Raw genomic sequence first — 6324 nt, forward strand, 5'->3', positions numbered from 1 at the left:
GGTCTGAGCTAGACCAGAAGCACACTTTAACCTTGAGGAAAATTCACTGGCCAATCAGGCCTCCAGGTGGATCTGCCAGTCAGACAAAGAGGTGGGATCTTCTGGTTTCTCTCAGCAAGTTTGCTGCATCAGTGCAGGCTTGCATGGTTCTCTGCTTCCTGCTCTGAGCTGTGCTGTTGGGTGCTGTGAGAGGACACTAGGGAAGCTCTGAAATCGAGACATGGTAAGCACAGAAAAAAATGCCCATAGTAGAGAGGAACAGGTAGTTGAGCAGTGGGAGCTGGGTTGGTGGGTCTTCTCTTGGGCTGTAGGGAAACCATCAGCCACCTGTGACCACCTGTGTGGTCCCTTGTGGTGCTCCTCACTTGCCAAATCAGGTGATGACCTATGAGTAACTTTACTATCATGCCTGATTCTGAATTGGTCCAAAACATTTGGATCATTGGCTTGCTTAAAGAAACATGGGTGGTTTCTTTGAGTCTGCCACACATGTGTTCAAACACTTTCTCTTTTACAGTATACATTAAGAAGACAGGTATATATCTAATAGGTCTGCTTTTACATGTTACTTGTTTTGGTTTGTTTAGTTTTTGTCAAATTTTGTTGCAGTTGTTTATACATCTTTATATGTTTAGTGTTTTGATTTTTATGTGGCAAAGGTAATATTTTTTGTCTAATCTATTTGGTATTTTCAATGCTTCTTTACTGTTATAGGAATCTTCTACTTTAGTTTAGGAACTTTTTTATTTATGATTTAATTGAAAATATTTTCTAGACTTTTGAGCTGATATTCTCTTTTTTCTCTTCCAATCATCTCTAGTTTTTTGCCTTTTCATATGTTGCAGTGTCCCTAGTTGCTTATTGCCACGATACTGTTACACTCAACATTTTTGTTTTTGACCAATATGTCCATTTTTCTATTTATCTTCCCTTCCTATTCTGTGTGTGAACCTTGCCTCTGTAGTTGTCAGTGTACAGACAATTTCAGTTGCCTGCCTTCAGGTACTTAGCAACTGCTTAAGTCATTCCCTGCTTCTACATCTGCTGCTGTTCTCAGTCGTGCTTTATATACATGGACCACCAAATACAGCAGGTCTGCACGTTTGTTTCCTGTCTGTTCTCTGCACATGACCCTTTTCTAGTCTCTGTTTATACCCTCATGGCTCTCTCTCTGCTCCCTGTCTGTCTGTCTGTCTGTCTGTCTGTCTGTCTGTCTGTAGGTCCTCTTGTGTACTTCTATCCCTTCCCCAGGTTCTCACTCCTCTCACTTCTCCCAAACAACCTCTTTTGCAAAATATCTGTTACATATTTTGATTTCTAATGACCTGCTGTGATAGGATAGCTTGTATTTCTTGATGACATATTTTCCTTGCTGTTATTTATTGTATTCCTATGCTGGTATCTAGGTATCTGGGTTTGAGGTGATGATTGGTCTAGGTACTGGTTTCTGGGTTTGTCTTGTTTGTTTGGAAGTTTTATTCCTGCGTTACTGTTTGATTTTTGGATTTTCAGAGATTGTTTTGCCTCTTTTCCTGATCTGTTTGGTGGGTACATTCAAGAGGGAATGCTTGCTCATGTTGGGAGCAATGGGAAGAGACAGGCAGGAAGAGGTGATCTTAGCAATTCACAAAGAGACATAGTGAGGAACAAGGTTAAATTGCCTCTAGTGTTTAGTACAGTGGCAGAGGCAACTGAAAATTGCATCTGGGATCACAAATAATGTGGTAGATCTATGGAAAGCCAAACTTGCATATTTTCAGGCATGGCTTGTGGTTGAAAAGCAGAATACTAAGGGGCTTAGACACAAAGATGTGTTTGTAAAGCCCAATCAATTCTGTTTTTGAGAGAGCGCAATATTCAGTTGAGAAACATGCTATGACAAACCCCCCTTCTCAACAGCCAGTGAAGGTACATTGGCAAGATTAAAGTACATATAAATAACTAATACACCTTACAGAGAAAAATAAAATTACCCTACCCATCATGGTTGTCAGATGATTTTGCCCCTTGTTTGTTTCTGCAAATTATGCCAGGCATACAGTTTCTAAAATATTATGTGTCTGACCTGTATGGTAATGCCACAATGTTGGTGTAACTACAATTAAAATACACAGCTCCCCTAGACTTGGTCTCTCTGTTTGGACCTGATGCTAGGTATACTGGTGAGAGTCTTTATTATGACTTTTGTGTGTTTGCATTACAATAGGCTCTTGTTGGTCTTTGGAGTCTCTGTGACTTGGACATATCCTTTTTCATTCATATTGATCTTTTGCTTTACTTTGTGATTGGGTCCTCAGAGTACTCTGCAGAGTCACAAGTGTGTGTGTGTGTGTGTATGTGCTTGTGCACATGTACTCATGTGTGTACACATGGGTATGTGTGATTTTATTAGATATTTTACTTACATTTCAGATGTAATCCCCTTTCCCCATTCCCCCCCCACCCAGGAACCACCTATCCCACCCCACTCCTCCTGCTTCTTTGAGGATATGCCCCAAGCCACCCTCCCACTCCCACCTCCCCACCCACGATTTTCCCCACACTGGGGTGTCCAACCTTCACTGGACCAAGGACTTCCTCACCCAACTATGACTGACAATGACATCCTCCCCTATGTATCAAACTGGGGCCATTGGTTCCTCCCTTTGTGCTCCCAGGCTGGTGGTTTAGACCCTGGGGCCTCTGGTTGGTTGGTAGGTATTGTTGCTCTCCCCATAGGGCCACAAATCCTTTCAGCTCCTGCGGTCTTCTCTCTCACTCCTCCATTGGGAACCCCTTGATCAGTTCAGTGATTAGCTGTGAGCATCCACATATGTGTATTTCAGACTCGGGCAGACCTCTAAGGAGGCAGCTATATCAGGTTCCTGTCAGCATGCACTTCCTGGCATCCACATCAGCATCTACCTTTCCTAATTGCCCAAGGGAGACCCATGTAGAACAGTCTCTATGGCCCTTCCTTCAGTTTCTGTCCCACTCTTTGTCTCCACATGTGCCCCCATGAGTATTTTGTTACTCCTTCTAAGAAGGGCCAAAGCACCCACACTTTGCTTTTCTTTTTTATGAGCTTTATGACGTTGGGCAAGTTTTCACTGGCCATTCCCTCAATCTCTGCTATAGCTGTACCCCTGCATTTCTTTTAGATAGGACAAATTTTGTTCTGTGGGTCAACTGTGTTGTCATTGAATTTGATCCTTCAGCTTTGATCACATGGTCCCATACATTCACCATTGGTCTCTGTCCCGAAATCACATCAGACACTGTATTAATATTTGCTCTTCAATGTTAATATATTTTGCAAGTCTGTTGGTTTTATGTTTTAAACTTTATTGCTTTTATTTTTCCAAGACATAATTTCTCTATGAAGCCCTTCCTGTCTTCCTAGTAGATATAGAAACCACACAAGCCACCTGACATATTATTGTAAAATAAGTAAAAGCTTATGTGCTGCTCTTCATCCACATCTTAAATATTGAAATTTGTCCCAATATAAAGATTATATTCTATTTCTAAAGATGGCATATGCTCATGATGTCAATTCTGCCGGAGGCTTAAGAATCACTGGATTTCAGGTATATGATGTTCTGCTTTGCTCCTGTGTTTCTTCTGAAAATTTTGGACAAATAGGAGTATTTTACATCTGTGGCTGAATATGATTATCATATGTGCCTCATCTTTAGTTTTGACAGACTGTGGGTTCACAACTCTTGATCTTCATATTATGGGTAATTGTTGGTCCCCATGTAGATGTTTGAAATTGACCACCATTTTGTGGAAGACCAGCCAGAACTTTCCACTTCTGAGTTATCTCATTCTCCTGCCCTATGTTGCTCATTGATGATCAACATTTAGATTACTAATATTTTTATCAGTCCATTTGTATCTGTTTAAACATGCGTTCCATTTTAGGAAAATTTTATTAATGTAGAATTTTAAACTGGTACACTTTACATTTCTATAAGATGAATGTAGAACTGCTTTGAATGTCTACTTCTTTGTAGGAACTTCAGTAAAGAACTATGAGTTCTCTCTATCATTTCTATTTCCTTGGTTGATTTTTACATGGGCATGGGTGACTTAATATGTAACTTTTGCTGTCCTGGAACTTGTTGCATTGACCTTGCCTGCATCAAGCTCAAGGACATACAGCTCCCTGTGCCTCTGACATTAAAGACATGACCAAAACCACCCAGAATTTATATCATTTATGTACTTACTAATTGTTCACTTAATTCCTTTAATGTGTGATCAGTGCTGTTAGTCTGTTTCCCTCTCCATCTCCCTCTCAATTGGCATTTCTCTTGCAAAGTTATATCCTATTCAGTGGGTTCAGAAGCAACACATGCAACTGTCATAATACAAGATCCTATTAAAATGACATAGAGATTAGATTATAACTTCTGTGTCAAAGAAATAAATGATAGTAGCACCAGAAATGTATGATTATATTGTCTAGGAAGCAAATATTTATTTACAGTGATGTCAGTATCATAGTTTGTGTTGTACACATATTTTAGGATGCAATAAATATTGATGATGTGCATATCAACTTCACTGGAGAAGAGTGGGATTTGCTGGATCCTTCCCAGAAGAATCTCTACAAAGATGTGATGCTGGAGACCTACTGGAACCTCACTGATATAGGTAAGACTGTGAATTTTCTTTTGTTTTTCAACATAAGGGGACAAATATTTCTTGACTATTGATGACACTCTGTTATTAGAATTGGGGACATGGAAGACTGAGTAAAATAAATCAGAGTCAGCGCTGTGAAAAACCACAGTAAGTTGACTTTTGCCTAATTTCCAATAACATATCATTCATTTTCTCATACTGTGTTTTAGGGTACAATTGGGAAGACCACCATATTGAAACAGAATTTCAAAATTCTAGAAGGTACAAAAGGTAATGTTAATGTGCAAACTGAAACATATGTGCCTCTGAGGCAATCTTAATATGTCCTGGAAAGTGTAAAGTAAAGGAAGTATGTAAAATATCAGTCCTTTAAGCTATGATATCAGTTCTTTAAGTCCTTTATAGCTATGATTGAAATATTCTTACAAAGCCATGGGCTTAATGTCAGTTATCTGATTTGTGTTTGCAAGACATTCCTCTAAGGAAGGAGACATAGAAACAATGCCTTAAGAGGTGCCTTTATTTGATTTGTAACTCCATTAGAGCTATGCTGTGGAACTAACAATCTGATCAGTCTCATAATATTTAGATGTTGCACATTGAATAGTGATAAACATATATCCAATGCCATGTAATAAGTAAATAGTCTGTGGTAAATTCAGTGATACTCATATTTTTGTAGTGACATTGTTAAGTTTACTGAGAGATCAGTTTATGAGAGTCAAGAATGTTGCCTTGGAGAAAACTCAATCCACATACAGTATGTCTAGAAGAAACGAAATTTCAAATGATGTTAATTCAATGTGGAAAGCTTTCATTTCTTCTTTTTATGTGTATATCAAGTGTCAGAAAAAAAAAAACTATGTGAGCATAGGAATATTTAAAGGAGGAACGTCCCTTTCTTTATTCCAGAACAGTGAGAAGATATGTAGTATTTTGCCTTTGAAAGATTTTCTAAATATAGTAGAAGTTTGTAATTAATTGGTTTTCTGACTTTACAGGGAACATCCCCATAGTCACACTGCAGAATATCCCCTTTGGTACTAGAAGAGTGTAAATTTTTTTTCCAGGTTCACAGTGCTAATGTGGGATGATTCACATTATGAAAATTTATGAATATAATCAGTGTTATAAAGGTCTCCTTTTTGCATTTTCCTTCAGATACATGAAACACATCATATAGAAATCTCATAGAGACAAAGGATGTTATACCTGTGAGCCATGTAGTAAATATTCCTGTCATCACAGGTGTTTTCAAAGAGGCATCAAGCCAGAGTTGGGGAGAACACTATGAACATATGAAGTGGTAAAATCTTAAGATATGGTTCTTCTTTACTATTAAACCAAAATGTAAAATTTATTCATATTGACCAAAAGATTGATCAGGGTAATGAAAGTGGTAAAGCTTTCACTTGTGCCAATTATCATTGCAGACATGTAAGAAGTCATAGCAGGATGAAACCATATGAATGTAATCAGTGTGGTAAAGCCTTTACAAGTCCCAGTCATCTCCAATATCATAAAAGAACACATACTGGAGAGAAACATTATGAATGTAATCATTGTGGTAAAGCCTTTGCAAGACCCAGTTCTCTCAAATATCATAAAAGAACACATACTGGAGAGAAACCTTATGAATGTAATAAATGTGGTAAAGCCTTTGCAATACAGAGTAATCTCCAATGTCATAAA

This window comes from Grammomys surdaster, unplaced genomic scaffold (genome assembly GCF_004785775.1).
Source record: "Grammomys surdaster isolate TR1022 unplaced genomic scaffold, NIH_TR_1.0 122826, whole genome shotgun sequence".
Lineage (NCBI taxonomy): Eukaryota > Metazoa > Chordata > Mammalia > Rodentia > Muridae > Grammomys > Grammomys surdaster.